This window comes from Equus quagga, chromosome 21, assembly GCF_021613505.1.
Source record: "Equus quagga isolate Etosha38 chromosome 21, UCLA_HA_Equagga_1.0, whole genome shotgun sequence".
Taxonomy (NCBI): domain Eukaryota; kingdom Metazoa; phylum Chordata; class Mammalia; order Perissodactyla; family Equidae; genus Equus; species Equus quagga.
Window position 1 is genome coordinate 8,745,437 of NC_060287.1, and position 20,279 is coordinate 8,765,715.

Genomic DNA, 20,279 nt, shown 5'->3' on the forward strand with positions numbered 1-20,279 from the left:
AGACAGATGATGGATGGATAACAGGTAGTAGGTAATTGATAATCTCTCTCATACCCCACACACAAGTTCTTGAAAGCAAATTGAGAATATTTTAAATTCATATGTCGTGTTACTATTCCAAACTTTCTGTAAAAGTCCTCATGCATTGGTTATATGGCATTTCGTTTATCCATTCATCTGTTAGTGGAGAGTTGGTCCTGCCTTTGAAGTCTATAATTCTGTATTTTGAAATTTATCTTAAGAAAACCATCACATATGATACAAAGTTTTATAAATAAAGATATTGATGATATTTTTAACATATATATATGCTCTGTTAAGTGCCAAAAACTACATTAACCACTGGAATTAAAACAGTGAATGGCAGTGACAAAATCTCTAATTGCACTGAGATTCTGCTCTAGTGGGGATGGCAGTCAATAAGAACATAACATTTAAATATACATCTATGCATATGTGTATATATTGTCATGTCAACTAGTGTTTTGAACATGAATATTTACACAGAATATACACAGATGTATAAATATACTCTACAAGAAAAATGAATCTATTCATTTATATAAAGGAACCTCAGAATTATTACACTGAGTGAAAAAAGCCAGACAGCCAAAGAAAATATATTGTATGGTACCATTTTTTTTTTTTTTTAAGATTTTATTTTTTCCCTTTTTCTCCCCAAAGTCCCCCGGTACATAGTTGTGTATTCTTCGTTGTGGGTTCCTCTAGTTGTGGCACGTGGGACGCTGCCTCAGCGTGGTCTGACGAACAGTGCCATGTCCGCGCCCAGGATTCGAACCGACGAAACACTGGGCCGCCTGCAGCGCAGCACGCGAACTTAACCACTGGGCCACGGGGCCAGCCCCTGTATGGTACCATTTTTATAAAATTAGAGAAAACATAATTTAATCTGTAGAGACAAAAAACCAGATCAGAAATTGTCTTTGTCTGGAGAGGAAAGAACAGGTGGAGTGCAAATGATGCAAGAAAACTTTTGGTTTCTCTATCACACAATATGCTAAGAAACCATGTATATCCTGCATTCTTTTTAGTTTCCCTTCCTTTTGGTTACTGGTGGAACAAAAATCTTTCTTATTATCTGTATATTATCTGTAAATTATCTTTGCCCCTATTCTTTCTCTTTTTTTAACTGAAGTGTTGATTTTTTTTCTTATCGATTTGCAAAGACATCCTCAGATTTAAAAAATCCCTCTAAAGTATATAGCAAATATTTTACTAAATTATCTTTTACTTTTTATGTTATTTAAATCTTATTGATATAAAGAAATTGTACATTTATAGATGATCCACTCAATTCAATTCAATTCAATTTAATCCAATTTAATTTTTTTCATCCAGTCAACAAATATTTATGACGTATCTGTGTTGGAGACTGAATGAATATATCATTGTCTTTCCCAAAGAATCTCAGTTCTGGTAAAAGTTAAATATACTAAAAATTGTAAGAGTTTATTTGGGCAAAAATCAATTCCAACAGGGCAGCACCAAACCAGTGGTTAGTAGCAAGCTCCCCAACAGGAGCTAGGGGCAAGACTTTTACAGAGAAGATGCAGAAGCAAAGCAAGGAAATGATTTGATTGGCTATAGGTTAAGTGGTTGCCTTATTTGGGAAAGCATTATTGGCTGTTTGTGACTGATTGTCCTTACGTTCTGATTTCTTAACCTTGAGGTATTTACAGGCTTAAGGCTGGGTTTGCTTACATAGGTTACTAAGGCATGAGAACCACCTTGGTCTAATGGCCTCCTTGTTTAATTAATTTAATAACTCCAAATGATGTTATTTTGCCTTTTAAAGACAAGCACATGGATTCTAATTACAGACTGTGTTCTGTTTTTATGTACCTTTTCAAAATCCGACAAAGATTTTTTGATAGTCTATTCAGGAAGGGATGAAAAAATATAAGCAAAGTGTGTGGTACATTTCGGGCATCCTAATTAATCACATAGTTGTCAAATCATTATAATTTTTTAAATAAATGTTTTTATTATTGTACCTTTTGTTAAAATAATAGTTTTCACCCTACTTTTGTTCTGCCTGGGAGTATATTGATCTTTATAATCTCACTTAGACTTTTATAAAAAGTGAAAGATATATAATTGGATCCTACTGAAAGTCACTAGCTCCAGAGACAAAGTTCCATTTTGAGTTATTTTGGAAATGTTAGAGTGTACACAGACTTGTGAGTAGTTGTATTGCCTTTGGAATGCTCACTTGCCTATGAGGAAATTTGTAAGTAAATGGACAATCATCGCTCTGTAAATTACCCCCCTGTTCCATCAGCTGAGTGACCAAGCAGAATCAATTTGTAGCTGAGAGATTGTTATTGGTTTTCCAGCAAAACCATATGGCAATGTTTGAACAAATTCACCAAGTTATAAAGAGAAACTGTTAGAATTTCAACCTCTTGTCAATCAAGACAACTATATACTCTACTCACTCAAATTTCAAAATTCATATATGTTAAAATAGAACAAACAAATGAATTACTTGTTTAGGATGTAATCATGCAAAGCCAGGAAGAATGAGATCAAATTTGGCACAGTGTCAAATTTGACACCATTGCCATTGAGGGCCAGATTCTAAAATACCTCGAACACAATAATCAATAATGGCAAAGTCTAAAATAATTAATGTGAATTAGCTGTGCCTCCTAGGGTAACTTTCATCATTTTTCTTTTTGATAGGTTAAAAAATGTTCTCACTTTTCCATGTCCATAAATTATTATATCATTTGCTACTAAATTATTGCAGAGATAATCATTGATCTGAAAAAAGAAAAAGACGTTACCACATGTGAATCTACACTTTTTTGTGCAACATGTTAACTTCACAACTTAACACCTATGAAATACTTTCATCTACTTTAGCTTCTCTCTTTGGAGCCCTAACAAGCACCTCCCAACACACTTATACACACACACACACACACACACACACACGGAAAATATTGTATCCATCTATTAAAAAAATACAATGAGCTAGCTTAGGGGCAGAGTGATTTATACAGCCATCATTAAATTATTTTCCTATATGTAATTTGGTGAAGGATTCAGAGATTTAGGCTGAATAAATCAGATGAGGCAAATTATTATTCGTTAGAAAATATTGGTGTAAATAGCTTGTATGACAAGACGCAGAAGAATTGAGAAATTCTAGTTCTAAGTGTTGGTCATCTTTTAAAAAGTTGTATATTCATTAATTCATCCAGAATATGTTTTCTCCCATCCTGTTCCCTGATTGCCTGGTTCTCTATTAATATTATATATCTGTCCTTTGTAGTAAAGCAGCCACGTGATGACTGAGCACTTGAAATATAGCTAGCACAACTGTACTGTGTTTAATTTTAAATAATTTAATTTAAATTTCAAACTCGTGTTCTATTCAGTTATTGGAAACTTATTAGTGTTTGAAACATTTTGAGTATGTGAATCTAATTTTTCACCTAAATTTTATGAAATCTAAAGACAGGTTAATTATTTCTCTATGAAAATTTAGCATCTTAATTGAGATGTGCTGCACATATAAAACACACACTGGATTTCCAATAGTAAATACAAAAATAATGTAAAATATCACAATCATAATTTCTGTATTGATTAAATATTAAAATAATTTGGATTTATGGTTTAAATAAAACATATTCTTAAAACCAATTCCACCTGTTTTCTTTTTACATTTTTGATATGGATACCAGAAATTGTGAAAGGAACAGAAGTAAAAGAATTAGTGTTGGTTAAATACTCACCAATTCTTATCACATAATTAACTCATTAATCTTGATACATTTCACCAGGATCCATTTTATATCACAGGCAAAAGAGGCATTTTCCTTTATAACTTGAGTGTTACCAGAAAAATCTTTCTGAAGAGTATCACCTTATTCTGGCATGGCTGGGACCTAGATTTCTTCTCTAGTAATGCTGTATATGGGAGCTAGAATCTTCTATCAAAATGCATCCAGAGAACTAATGTATCAAGTGCTTTCAGACGCAGCCAAGAGAGTGGTACTAGATGCATTTCCTGTATTATCTTACTTAATTCTTGCAACAACTCTATGAGGTAGGTGTTATTAATAACTCTGATACAAAGAGGAAGCAATTAACATGCCCAACAGACACATACATGCAGTCACTCAGCAAAAGTCTTCTGAGCGTCTCCCTCGTGCTTGGGCTGCTCAAGGAACGGGAGTATCAGTAAGGAACAAAAGCAACAGCGACTCTAGTCTTCCTGGAGTTTATTTACTAGGTAGTGAATAGGCATTTAAATTTATATGTGCTTTATTAAAATTCTACCTTCATTAAATTAAATTACTGGCTGACATTAGCTTAGTCACTTTGGGCTAGTTACTTAATCCCTCTGATCTTAATCTTTTAGAAAAGGATTAATAACAAAAAGAATAATAAAATAAATACAACCGAGCAGAACTTGGGTTAATAAAATATCACATGTGAATACTGCTTTATTAACTATAGTCCCATATATTTACTTTTTTTAAAAGTTAGTTATTTTAAAACTATTCACCGTATGTCATAGCGTGTTTTACTATACATTGACAATCAACTTGTCTGAACTTTATATTTTAGTACTTAGCATGTTATCTGATATTATAAAGTTAGTACTGCAAGTATCTTTGAGTGACCTGTTTTTTATTTTGTAGCTTTGACATGAAATATTGCTGTTTCTCTTTTTCTTCCAATTGTATCAGCTCAAGACCCAAATTCATGAGGGCTTTTGATTAAAAGCAAACAATGTTATCCTAAATAAGTCTTAGACTTTTTACAACAGTCTGGGATAGCTGAGAAATAAACTACCATGGGCTTCATATAAATAAATGTTGCAAACTAATATTCATTCAATGTGAATCTTTTGAAGTGAAATTCCACAAATTCGTTAAAAATATTGTTTTGATTCTTTACCAGAAATGTTCAATCACTTATCCCAGGTTATGAGTATAGCATATCATAGCAGACATATTTGTAAGAAGGCTTTAATAATATAACACAATAACACTGTGAAGTGTGGGAATGCGGAAGGAAACCACAAATTTTTACATACGAAGGATAACATGGAAGGCAGTATAAATTTTAGTAGCTAATGTATTAAAATTTTCATCAGAAAATTCAGACGTTTTAATTTTATTTGGGAAGTCAAAAGTTCTTTAATTAATTTCCTCTCACATATAATCTAAGAAAATACTTTGGATTTCTGTTAAATCAGACATCAAACAAAAGTATGTTGATACCTTCAAGGGAGAAGAGCCTTAAGACAGACTTCGTTATTCATATCTGCTTCACTTTCCTCATCTTATATTTGTCCTGTTGAAATACATGCATATTGAAAAATCTAAAATAGTATTTGTTTCCTTCCTGCAGCCCTTACTTTCAGAAGTAAAAATATTCATGAGAACCTAGGACGAAATATTCTTAGGGCATTTTAAATTAATAGCAGTTAGAGTAACTTTTCAAAAAAATCACTGCATTATTCAAAGGTACTATATGTTTTTCATTGAGAAGCTAAGAGTAGGTTTAAAAACATGTATAAAATGTCTCCTTCTGCAACTTACAAGTGAAAATTAATAATGGCCTTTGACTTTTGAAGATTACTTCACCATCTAAATACCAAATATGGAATAAACAGCTTGCCAACATAGTTCGAACACGGAATGAATGTTTTCACTAGGTAAAAATTGTGGGCTTTGGTCTTCTTATTGACTAAAATATTAGTTGATGGTCAGAATTCAGCTATTCTAACTCCTCAGAAGATAAGCTTGGGAAAAAGTCATTCACAATACCTTCCGTACACGGCATTATGGAAGCATTAATTCAAAAGACAAGATACATTGTTTTGTCCACTAATTGAATTCCCTGATTGATTTAGCCTGATCTTATTTGGCCAAAAGGAACAGCTGAGAAATCTGTGGTTAAAATGAAAGTGAATATGGCTATCCAGAAAACACTTGTCACTTCAGGCAGCGACTTGTGATAGTTTGTTAAAAATGAAGAAAGAGGTAGAAAAAAGTTGCTTTAAGGGCTTTCACATTTTATTGAAACTGATGGTTTGTACTAAGAAACAAATTAAAAATTGCTACCTGTTATTCCATAGAGATTTCCTTTGCACATAATTATGTACTGATATCAGAAAATATTATTCTCTGTGAATTTTTGCATCATGACCTCAATAAAAATGATGTACCCATAAGCTTAATTTTCCATCTTACTGTGAGTTATACATTAGACGTTAATGCAGTTTGTTAGAGGTACTAAGCCTTAACACATCTTCTAACATGGGACAAGCAAAATATGGAAAACAAAAAGGAAAAGTATAAACACAAAAATACAAAAAGGAGAAATAAAAGGAAAACTTTCTTCTTTTTGATAAAAAATACATTGCTTCCGTTTAAATGAAATCAGAAAACACTATCTAAAATACCCCATAGTTGCATTACAAATGAAAGCTTGTTTTGCTAAAAACAAGCTTCCAGGGGCTAGTGTAATAATTTTCCACCTCTGACAAATGCATACTGAATGGCGACAATTAGGCGTTTTCTGGCTGGGTTTTCATAGAATTTCCCCAAATCTTAGATTAATTTGTAAGAAGTTAACATTATTTCTTGAAGTCTGCCCTGATGCCAGAGATAAAATATAAAGGGAGGTATTCATTTTCTGTGACCAGACTGGTATCCATGTAACTAGAAACTAGTCAGAACTCCCTGAGAGCTGATGTTATATTGTCTTTTTGTATATAAAGAATGAACACTCAATAAAGCACAGTGAATTAGAGAGAGATATTGCAGGAATTCTGAATTACTTCTAGTTCCACATATGAAATTGTTAAAGAAGTTGAGGTATGAGGCTGCACTCATCTCTAACAGAGGCTCTAAATTATCCTAAGAATACGTATGAATTAAAGGAAAAAGTAAAATGAAAAATCATTGTATTTCTGAGCATTTGGACTAGAATGGGAAGAAAATAAATGGAAACAGGAGAAAAAAGAAAAAGAAAATTTGAAGAATTAGAAAGAACATAAATTATGAGCAAAAAAATAAGTTTATTAGAAGTCAAAAATTAATTCACAAGTAGTTATAGAGCTATATTATCATATAAGAAAGTTAAAAAGATCACCAATATTGTGATCGTTTCTAGACAAGCTTGAAGGTTAAATGACTTGTCAGAACTGAATGTCCATTGGCAAAGGAGCAAGGGCAGAAGTGTGGGTCTTGTCATCAAAGTCTTTGCTCTTTTCATCACATCATCCCTTTTGACATGCTCGTCCTTAATAGTGCTTAAGCAATCTCTGAAGGATGTTGAGCTCCAATTACCTGGTGAGAGAACTGGGAATGTGATTTGGACCACAGACCCTTTCAGAAAAATTTGCTTAGTGGACTGGAATGTACCATTATGTCATAACATTTGCCCATTTATCTCATTCTCGTTATTTCAGCTATGAGGGTATATAGCCCTACCATATACCGCATTCAAGCTGTGTCTGAAGCAAGTAAACAAATAAACAAGTAAACAAATCATTTATGAGGAAAATTTTGTATTATATTTCTTTTTTCCCCTCATGAATTACAGCTTATTTTTTTAAAAGAAGATGAGTAGTAAAAACATTATCGATCTATTTATAGTCAATCTAAAATTTACGCTAGCATTAAGGAAGGAAAAAATAAAAATACCTTGGGTGATGTAAAGAGTTATTTATTACTCTAGATCCATTTCAAATCTTTGTAATTCAATAACAAAATGAGGCAAAAGATATGTCAAAATTAAAGGAAAGTTCTTTAAAAGAATGTATTAAATCTATTAGGTAATAAATTAACTCATCAACTTTTCAACTAAATTATTTTATCACTTTTGGTTCTTTGTGTTAAGAAAAGGAAGACAATGTTTTAAAAGTAGCCAAAGAAAGATAAAGCCCCTCTGGTTTACAGTTATCGCCACATGCGGAAATTTATGCTACGTACATCTCTTATTCAGTATGTTGCAAAATTCTTGAGGAAATTGTATGTACGTTTTTCTTCTCTACCCATACCATCTGGCACAGTACATGTGAAACAGAGTAGATGCTCAAGAAATGTTTATAGAGAAAGGGATTGGAAATAAGCTAGAAATTTTGCAGCTGAGTTTTTAAAAAATAGAGCTGAAAAAGCTTGTATAGAAAATGTCTTTATTTTTAAGGAGTTGAATACCTGAGCTTGAATGTTTATGGAAAATAAATTCATTATTAAAACCCATTAACCAGACCATCCTAATAAACAGTAAATTAACAGTTGACTTGTAGTTAAAAACAGAACCATAAGATAAATTTATATGTAAAGTTTCTAGCGCTTCCTCCACAATTCCAACACTGATATATTTTGTTGTTAGTAATCATTTTTTTATGCTTGAGAACTTATAGAAAATCATCTAAATGTACGATACCCTGAACCTTGAGCTGGTGAGAATTATGACCTCTATCAGGTCATATTTGGTCTGCAATATGAGGTGGGTTTTTTCTTTGTTTATTTTCCTCTTCTTTTTGACATATTTATACACTTGCTCTTTAATTTATGGAATATCTTATTTCTTCTTTAATTTATGGAATATCTTATTGCATCTTGTCACTGATATTTGTCCATCCTACTTTTCACTAGAAAAAGACAAATGGTCTTTATGAGGATTATAATTAAGAAGTCTTGCTTCAAAATATTGATTAAAAACCAAATATAATTATATCAAATTATGTGACCACTTCCTCGACTGCTAAGAAAAAAGAACCTCATCAATATAAGTAGAAACACTTACAGATGTCTTTTTATCTGTTCATTTTTATCTACATCTGACTGCGAAGTATTATTAAATATGTGGCCCATAAAATATAGAATATGTTTCTTCCTACTCTTTAAAATTGGTATTTTTGACAACAATATAATTTAGCAACTAAGAATCAACGTTGGCTGGAAATGCCAAATGCCAGATAGATTTTGCCTGCCCATCTCCAGTTGCTGTCTCTGTTGTCATTCCTAAATCAGGATTTACCTGTCAGTTAGCATTCAAAATGCATTAGAATTCATATTGGTGTTTCATATGGTTCTTGAAGCGTTCACTGTTTCGCCCTGCACTCTCTGTTTTTACAACTGCTTTGGGGATATTGTGGGTCTAGTGTACTCTGTTATGAATTTCCCTCTCACTGTTATTGATCCCTATCTCTTCATGTAACTTAGATATTTAAAATACATTTTTAGAATAAAAATTCTCACTTATACAGTAAACAGCACTGTAAACTTGGAGAAAAACAAGGATAAAATGGGCAGTTAAATCTTAAATGAATCCCTTTGCATTCATTTCCTTTTCTTCCCCCACTGTATTTGAATGCCAACTCTATACCACTGAAAATGTAATGTTGAACACTACCAACCCTGACCAAAAAGAGCTCATTCTGTCATGGAGACAGGCACAAAAATTACCACACAGTACGGTAAATATTATTTTCTAGTTACCTTGTGTAATTGGTAATGGAAAATTCATAGAAGCAATGCCTAATTTGATCTGAAAAGGTTAGAAAAATCTTCACAGAGAAGGTGACAGCTGAGCCTTTGAAAGAAGAGGATGAGTTTGACCAGATACAAGACATTGGAAGTTAGAAATTCCAAGATCTAATAGTCATTGTCAAGTTTAAGAAGTATAAAAATGCATAGTGTGTTTTTGGAGTTACAAGCAGCTCCTCTCACTTTGATTATCACCTCTTTGTGTAGCCTTCCCTGCTCAGTTCAGCCTGAATAAATCTTTTCTCTGAGAATCCTCCCTGTCACATTTCATGTGCTGCAGTTTCACGTCTGCCTTATGATTGTCTAGGGCATGTGTTTGTTGAAGACAAAGATTAAGGTAACTGAGTTAAAAAATTATAAATTCATAAAATAGTCATTTAGAATTACAAGATAGAAAAATATTAATCCTTTTAGACCAGTGATATCACTGAACAAAATGAAGCTATTCTCTGATATTCTTAATGTAAGTTAAGAATATAATATAATGTAATTTCTTAATGTAAAAGATGGACAAACACATTAGAATTTTTATTGTTGTACCAAGTCACACAAAATGTATATGCTATTAATTCTTTCTGATTCCTATCATCTGTGGGAGTTCTTGTTTTTGCATAGATTTTTCTGTCTTTTCAAGTACCCTTCCCTTATAAAATTCTTTTGTTGTGAGAGAGATAGAATAATCTGCCAATCAATGCATTAATATTGAAAAGGTCAAAAATTTTTCCATGAAAACCTTCAGTCATTGTATTCTTTGTTCCTCAGATTCTTCTGAGCAACAATTAATTCAATTAAACGAACTCTAAAGCTGTGGATTGTCATAGATCATAACCTTTCAAAGTGTCTTTGTGTTCTTCCTCAAATTTACCTTAGTTAGCATATTTTAATGGCATCACACAAAGAAATATTGGTGTTAAAAAAAATGCTAAGCTCCTGCCATTTGCATTATAAGGAGAATGAGAGTGGTGGTATTTTCAGACAGACAGACATCAGCACAACGAATCACATACAAAAGATCAAGAATGATAGGGATAATGTACAAAGTGGCATGCCAACCTTAAACATTTATCCTTTGGCATCATGGTTCACCTTTATCTCTTCTGTTGCATTCATAAGGAAAGGCGTATCTAATGGGAAAGGCTAAACGCTCTTTAACTGATGTAAAGATGACGGAGAAATGGTATCAAGTTTTTTACTTTCAAAATGAGTAAATTTTCATTAGTGGATTATTTTACCCTGGTATATGCCATTTCTATCACTTTATTAACAAAAGACCGTCTTTATTCAGGATTCAGTTTGTTTCATTAAATGTACTGCTAGAATATATAGAAATAATTAGAGCTCCAGAAAAAGATTGAAATATTGTGAATACAGTGTTATTTCTCTGAAGCCTATAGTACCTTACTTTAAAAATTGTTTATACAGAAATTGTTTCTGCAATTTTTGGTTATAAAATTTCATATGCCTGTAAAATTTCTTACTGAGCTTAATTTTTCTAATTACATAAGTAATAATTCAATGCTACAGAATTTTTGGAAAATTGAAAACATATTATCTGTGATTTTCAAGTAAAATCCAAAATTGTAGTTCTGGGTATAATCCCCGCCCCCCCAATTTTGCATATGCTTGTATATGTTTTGATATACAGAGTAAACCAAGTAAAGTCATATTTACTTAATGATGCCCTTGTTTAAATCATTTCTGTTTTTCACTATGACAGATAACTCAGCAATCAACCTATCTCTTTATAGCTTTTTTCTCATATTTATTTACTTAGAATACTTTCTCAGAGATAAGATTTAATGAGAGCTGCCATGTAGAGAGGAGTAATTACAACATCTGAAAAAGGGCAATTAGTTGCTTCTTTTCCTTTTAGTCATGTTGCTACATATTATTGAATCTGTGATACCATTTGATTTTTATATTTTTGCGATGTGTCCATTTATCTTGCCTATCAGACTAGAAGTTATTAAGAGATAATGTCCATATCATCGTTCTTTTTATTAAGCATAACACCTGATATATAGCACAGTTTCAATAACTGTTTAATAAATGAAAGTTATGTTTAACAAAATGGCAGAGAAACCAAGCAATCTTTATAGCTTTGGGTTGGTAAATCAGAAATGTTTACCTGTGCTTTTATAAAAAAATTAACCAGGGCACATGTGTATGGTGATGGATGATAATTAGTCTTTGGGTGGTGAACATGATGTAGCCCACAGAGAAATTGAAGTGTAATGATGTACACTTGAAAAAGCAAGAGGTGAGACTCTGTAACGGATGGCTGGAAGTGGTAAAATTTTTATTAAACTATCATTTTTGCAAATAAGTTAAGACTGTGCTGAAAGCACTAAAAAAATTAACTACTGTTGACAAATCTCTTGAAAGTAATGCTTATCAATTTGAATAAAATGCATGAGTCAATTTAATATTCAAAAGCACTTTAGGGGCCGGCCCTGTAGCCAAGTGGTTATGTTTGCGCGCTCGGCTTCAGTGGCCCAGGGTTCAAATCCTGGGCGCTGACATGGCACTGCTCATTAGGCCATGTTGAGGCGGCATTCCACATGCCACAACTAGAAGGACCCACAACTAAAATATACAACTATGTACTGTGGGGATTTGGGCAGAAAAAAAACGAACAGAAAAAAGAAGATTGGCAACAGTTGCTAGCTCAGGTGCCAATCTTTAAAAAAAAGCACTTTAACTCGTAGCTATTTGGGATCTTAGTATATAGATAGAGATTGAGCTGTTTCTAACACAGATGATTGCTATTGCTTAATTCCAAATAACAACATTCTATTTCTACAAAGATAAATAGCTTTATAAATAGGGTTGCTATGGATCTAACTGTAGCCTCTCAAAAGATATATTGAAGTCCTAATTTTCATTACCTCATGATGTGACCCTATTTGGAACAGGGTCACTGCAGTTGTATTATGGAAGATGCAGTCATATAGGAGGGTGCTGTCCTTATAAGAAGAGGAGAAGAAATGAAGAGACAGACACACAAAGGTAGAACACTGTGTGATGTCAGAGGCATCACCTTAGTGACTGAAATGCCGTGGCTGCCAGGCAAGGAATGCCAAGGATACCCAGCAAACCCCGGAAGCTAGGAAGAGGCAACACTACAGTTTCCCACGGAGGATCACCTTGTTGACATCCTGATTTCAGACTTCTAGACTCCAGAACTCTGAGACAATCAATTTCTGTTATTTTAAACCACCCAGTTGGGGTATTTTGTTACGATAGCTGCTATTGTCTGAGTTTTGTGTCCTCCCTAACGTCATATGTTGAAACCTAACACCCCCGGTGATAGTATTAAAAATGGGGCCTTTGGAAAGTGCTCAGGTCATGAGGGCAGATGTCTCATGAATGGGATTAGTTCCCCTGTAAAAGCAGAGGGAGAAATCTTCCTTGCCCCTTCCACCTTGTAAGGTTACAGTGAGAACACCATCCGTGAACCAGGAAGCAGGTCCTCACTAGACACAGATGTCAACCATGCTGGCACTCTGATCTTGAACTTCCAGCCTCCAGAACTGGGACACATAACTTTAGGCTTTTTATACGCAGCCTAGGCTATGGTATGTTTTTCAGCAGCCTGAACAGACTAAGACAGTAGCTCTAGGAAACTAATATAAAGGTTGTCAGTTTTAGCAAATAAAAAATACAGGATGCCCAGTTAAATTTTAATTTCACAAAACCAATGAATGTATTTTAAGAATAAGAATGTCTCAAGCATTGCATGCATGTGGCAACCCTACTTAAAAGCCAGTCTAAGACTTAAGACGAAAAAAGCCTACAGATAGTGTGATAAGATTTTCTGAGGAATATCGATGTCTGACGGATAAAGTATGTGAAAAGGTAAAAACGTATTCTGTTCTCCTTCCCAAGTTGCCCTCAGTATATCTTTAAAGAATGACAAAGCAATAACCCGAATTTTTAATTAACACGTTGCAAAGTACTTATCACAGATTTGAATATATGTGAACTCAAGGAATCACCACCACCAGTGAGATCATAAAGAGCGTTGATTGACCTGGAGGAAAATGAAGATAATTTGTAGATAAAATTGAATAATTATAAAAAACAAAGCAGGGTTTATTTATAATATAATTAATTTGAGGGTAAGAGAACACTGAATCTCTAGTCATGAGGACGCTTGAAAATGACAGCTTCATATGGCCCCGTCAGTTGAACATAGAGAAAGTAGAAGAGATCGTTTTATGGAACATCTGCGCGGGATATCGCTGACTATGAATGACATTGCCATACACTGCAGTGGCAGTATCTTAAGAGTCATGATGTGATCAGTTGGAAGACATACCAAGAACTAGGTGCATAGGGGACAAATGTCTACCTTGAGTCCAAATGACTACCAAACTCCCATGCCACAGCAGAGCACCCTCAGGGGAAAAGCAAACTGTTCTCTTCCTGTCCCACTTGAGAGACAGTCACCTAGTCACCTAACTAAACCTCACTAAGCTCCAGGAATGGAGGACATTTGAGCCTCAAGACAATGAGTCATCTATGGAAAGTAGAGAGGGAGTCTTGGCCTGTACTGCAGCTGTATATTAAATCATGAATTGACCTGAAATGATGGGATTGAATTAAGAAAAACTAGATTGAAGTATATTTAATTTTTTTTACTGAGGTTTTCGGTCTAAGCACTGTACAGGGAAATAAAATTTCATGTCCTCAATGGTGATTGATCTGGACCATAGCAATTATGTAATGATTTCCAACACACTAGGTAATAGCCATGACCCCTAACAGAAATGATATATTTTAAATCCAATGAAATACCAACTTTTTTTCCTATAGCTCTCTGATATTTCAGAGAACTCCGTATTAATGTATAACAGAACCTACAGCAAGGCCTACTTCCCAACTGACAGTAGTCTTCTCTTTCCATCATCAATTTTCCAATTTTGATCTAAAATTAAGTCTCTCTTTTTGGGGAAGCTGCAATTTTTGTTTAGCGGAAAAAGTGCCTTGTCTTCCAGACTGTCTTATCATTCATAGGTTTTTCCCTCTTCAATAACCATACAAAAACTAAATCTTTTCCTAATAATTGAGATGTCTACTTTAATGAGAAAAGCTGAATCCCCATGTTCTTTCAACGCTTTTTCCAAAGTTAAGCTGACAGAATGCTCTAAAATTATTCCATAAGAGTACTCATGTTTCTGGAAGGAAAAACATCACATTTTCATTGCTGAATTTCATTTTTACTTTCCAGAACAGTTCATATTTTGCTAGAAATATCTGAATGCATTTTTTTCCAGGTTAATATTAAATCAATGATTATGCTCTCTTAAAACTCTTAATTACAAAGCTAATAAAGTTACTGTTTAAGATTTACCATATTATCTTGTGACTTCACACATACACATAAAATATAGGTGTCTCTAGTTAAATACAATCTTTTCAAGACAAATCTAATAACATTAACAATATACTTCTCCCCTCCTTTGGGACACGGAATAAACACATATTAAAGTATATTTAATAAAATAATCACCTTTAGCATTTCTCAGCTTCTGTACTTTGAAACATAGGATATAAAACAAAACAATATTTTATAACTACACACATAATTTGAATAAACAATTTAAACATTAATGAAATTTTCCCTATAGAAGAAAAAGGTTTTTTCAACGATATATTATCTATCTAAATGTATTTTAAATACTTCTCATACAGTTGTAGAAAATACTTTGTGGTTTGGGCAACACTGTTTTTTTCTCTCAGAAATATTTGTTTTAAGTCTTTCTCTGTAGTCTGTGCTCTGGACTCTCTTAGACAATTGGACAAAATTCTCTTATTCTATTGCTCTGCTTCCACTGGAAATAGATTCTAATTTTACCAAGTTATTAGAGCAGTTCAGGTTAATGATGAGGATGGGTATATGTCTTAAAATGAAAATATTATTTTAAATATATTTGAGTCCTTTCACTTATGGTTTTATTTATTCTTAAACTTCTTTTTTATTCCTGCTCAATGTCCATTATTAACTGACCTTTAAATTGATATGAGCATCTGTGTTGCTTGTATAGCAAACGGTGTGGATAGCCCACTACATAATATAAATATCCCCCAAATCATCTATTCTGTATGGAAAGGTATTTTCTAATCAAAATTATTTTCCTACTATAACAAAAAATTCCGAGAAATGTCCTTAAACCACTTACTTTCACAAATATAAAACTAATTCTTATTTTTACTTAGTAAAGTCAAGGAGAAAATGAAACAAAATTTATTTTTATGGAAGGAAATGCTGCAAAAACTTGAAATTTTAGATACAAAATGTATCTTAATATAAATGGTATACAAATGAGAATTTAGAAGACTATAATAGCTCACCAATTATCATCCAACATACACGGAAATCTAACAAACAGAGGTTCAGTTTCAACGATAGATGTCATATTTCCTTCTCACTCAAGAAAACCTAGTTTTACTTTCATTCTATGCTCATCTGCTGTGGTGTTATAGGCGTTCATCATTTTGTAACTCTGTCCCATAAACATATATGCAAGTCATATGTAATGCAGTAACAAGCCTCGCTTTAATCATTTTGAATTGTTTTCTTGACTTTGAGTTCTTGAAATAAAAAACAATGTTAACTCCAGGCATCATCAGACAACAGTTTAAGTATCTTGAATTTATATTTAGATGATTAGTTATTCGTCTTGGAAATGTATAGTTCATGTAATAAATTGAGTGAAATGTATAAGGTAAACTGTCAAGGAGGAGGGATCTTATGTAATGGCAAGTTAAAACAGATCATTTAGCGTGGTGACAGTACTTGTAAAATGCAGAGCCTTGCATGTGCTGCTTTTGTCATGCATGTGTCAGATGCTGTTCTGGAGCATGTGAACATGATTGGTGAGCTAGCTATGTCCCCTGTGTTTGGAGAGTAATGAAGCGTGACAATCCGTGTGCTATCTTAGCCTTTTTCTGTTATCCTTGATGACAGCATCTAAGAGCATCTCTAGTTTCTACCACTCTCTTGCAGTAAGGCTGAATGGTCTTGATGTCTTTCCAATTTCCTATCAAACAATTCTATGGGAATTTGACTTTACTTTTATCAACCCCAAAGGTCTCTCCATTTGTTTAGTTCTCCCAAACTATTCAACTTTCAAAATTCAGAAAAATTGATGGCATGCAGCTTTATACAATATACTTCTTTGTAAGATTCCCTTAAAAGCTTCAGCACTTAAGGAAAATCGATAGTACTTGATGTGGTTTTGTGGCTTTCAGTCTCTTGAACATTAAATTCAACTTGATCCATTGCTATTAGTAGTTTAGAGTTTCAGTTCAGCCATCTAGAAAGGTGAGGGTGTTTGGCCCATCATTTGCGATAGATTCACTCATGTTGACAGTTAATGAGTCTTAAATTTATATCTTTCTGTTATAAATAAATGATAAATATAATAAAAATAATGTCCTATTTTATGTAACCACAATATCATGAGGTGGAAAATACTGCTTTCAATGATCATTAACTCATTTTATTGATAGAGTCCTAGTTTGGATGTAAGTGGAATTTAAACAAGCATGGATGTACACAGTAAACTTGTGTCATGGACTGACCATTAGTATATCTGCACGGAAACTGAGGACCCTTCTGAAAGGGAAACCAAGCTTCATCTCTGAGAGTTCAGACTTGGTTGGACGTATCCCAATGAACTTACCCTGAAGAAGTCAATTGGCATGAGACCAAGAAGTTGTCTATTATAAAATCCATTTATTCTAAGGGAAGAAAAACCCAGGAATGATTACTATAATTCACAAATTAAGCCCACAGTAGTTTTTCAGGAGAGGGATAAAACTTCTGAGTATAATGTGTTGGACACATGCCTAGACTCTCATTTAAAATTCAATCTCACCTCATCTTCTCAATGTTATAAAAGAAATTGAAGCAAGGAACTGATCACTCAATAGTATTGTTTTGGACATATGACTTTGAAATCCTCCTCAATAATACTTTAAGAGGAGATTTCTTTAGAAGAAATAACTACATTACTATTTATGCCACTGTTGTTTAAGAAACTGTAAATTGCACACATGTTTACTGAAAACGTCACTGCTTTGGGTTCATTTTAGCTGATTCTTATATGAAAAGAAGGGCAACATTCTCCCCAAGTTCATCACTGACTATCTAACAGCCCATCATACAGGTCTCCATGTCCAGAAGAACTGATGGAGAGGCAGGGCCATGCAGGACAGAAGAGGGACCTGGCAGAAGAATATGGGTTCCTCAGCCCCAGGAAGCAGCAGGAGTGAACTCATTAATAGTTACAAGTAACTCAAGTAAATGATAGCTTATAATTTTAGACTTTGTGGAATCCTGGTGAGGCAGAACTTTGAATGAAGAAAAGGGTCTTAAAGAATGCTTTAGAGGCATTTTCTCAAAACTAAACTCAGGAACAGGAAAAATGTATTAAATGGGACACAAAAAGCACCACCAAAGGGAAAAAAGTCATACATCGAAAACCGACTCGTAGTTTTTAAGTGACCATACTATATTTGGTACTTTGGAAGAAAGCTAGTGTTATGTTTAAAAAAGCCAAAAGATGCATTGATCAAAAAAATAATTATAACTTAAAACGTATGCTTCATCTTGAGAAACCACGCAGGTAAGGTTATTATATACTACTCTACAAAACCTCGAAATTATAAAATAATAAAAAGACATCTGTCAAGATTATTTTAATTTTAAGGCAACATTTATGAAATGCAATCTTGGCATGACAAATATATAAAGAATTGGTGTAACATGATTTAGGTTTTGAAAACCAGATTTCAATATGTTTGGCAAAGTCAAGGAATTATTAATTTATTTGCTGGACAATATTTTAGGAAAATAAGAAGTAATTTTGTTTTCCTTAAATAGTTTCAGAACGCTTGATAAATTTATGGTTCAATGAATTCAGAAATGAGTTTTTAAAAATTTAAGTATTTCTAAATTCTTTTTTAAAATTAGCTTTTAATAAATTAGGACTTTTATTATCAAATAAATTTTCTTAACATGAACTATGTTAACATGTATAGATTCAAGGAATGTTATAGAAAAAAATATTAAATAACATGGACTACGGCCCAGTAGTTTGGATTGAAGTTTATATTGATTCCCAGATATATAATCCATTATTAATCTTTACCATGGCAATCACACAATAAAAATAATACACAATAGAAATCTGAATTTTCAACATTTCTGTTTCTAGGATGTGTATCTTTGGGTATCTTGTTTAACTGCTTTGACTGTCAATAAATTAAGAACAGTAAAATTGTTCTGTGTATGTTAATGAGTATCATGTATTATTCATATTAAATATCTGCATAAACAAATCGAAACATTCACTGAATGCCAATTATGTGCCAACCTTACTTTAAACTCTTTAAATATTAAATCATTTAATCGTCACAACAGTCCAGTTTTGTAAATACAATCTATTCCTTCACATTATGGATAAGAAAGTTAAGTCTCAAAGAGACTGCAGAATAAACAGATGTCCAATTTATTATTTTCAAAAAACAGTAGCACCCAGATTCACTCCCACTTATTAACTTAAACGCTATGAAAGTCATTAAAGTGGAAACTCATTTCTCACTAATACCCTTAAAGATATGACGCTAAAAATATTTTATGAGTCTATCCCTTTGAAAATAAACATCACATTATTTCCCAAGCTACTGTTTTTTAGGAAACTGTAATTTAAAAAAGAAAATTTACTGAAGACCTACTAGGAAGGCACTAGACTATACATTGGAGAATAAAAATGAGTCATCAATAGTCCGTATTCACATAAGTTGTATAACATCATGATCTTTACTTCTTTTGCTTAGGACAATTTCTTGTTTCTCAAGAGATTTAGAATAAGGTTATATAATTGTTTTTATTGTTACTTCTTATTGTTTTTAAGGTATAGTCAGAAAAATACTTGTCTAATCTTTTTATCAGTTTTCTCAATTAACTTTTTCTACTCCTTTATAATACGGTTCCAAGAAATTTACATAATTCGACTGATCAGAAAGTCCAACACAATAACAATTCTGACTCTCTAAATCAATTATTTAAAATAACTTCTCTAAAAATAATATATATGAACATTAGTAAATACTATTTTTGGAAAACCCCATAATTTGAGTTGTTGAACATAAAGAAATATAAGAAAGAAATTTCCAAAATATAAGAGAAAATCATCTTATCTTTGCTTTTAAAAAGTTAACTGCAATAATGAATCAGCTTCTATTCCTTCATATATATCAATTCTGATTATTTTTAAGAAACTGAATTTAAAAAATGCTAAGAAAGCAATTAAGTAATGGCTGTTCCGTTTGTAACGTTACCTCAGATCCCCCAGGGAACTGATAAATGTTAGGTAATCTACGTTTTAATCCAGAGATACAAAGCATCTTAAAATCAAGAACATTTTTACCCCGTGTATACTTATTTTTCTTAGTACAAATATGGCTTTCTGTTTAGTAAATTATTTTGAGATTTGTCTATTCTTTTAGTCTGATTCATTCAGATGCCCTTTGTAGAAAATTTCAAATTATTATCTTGGCTGCTGCTATTGAGCAATAACATAAAAGTGCTACTGGGCAATGAAAGGAGGAAAGGGAACACACAGAAGTGTCCTCAGCTTACTGTCTTACTGTAAGATAGCATTAGAGTTACTGTATTACAGCATTTAGTTTATGCTGAAATTTTTCTTTACTTACTAT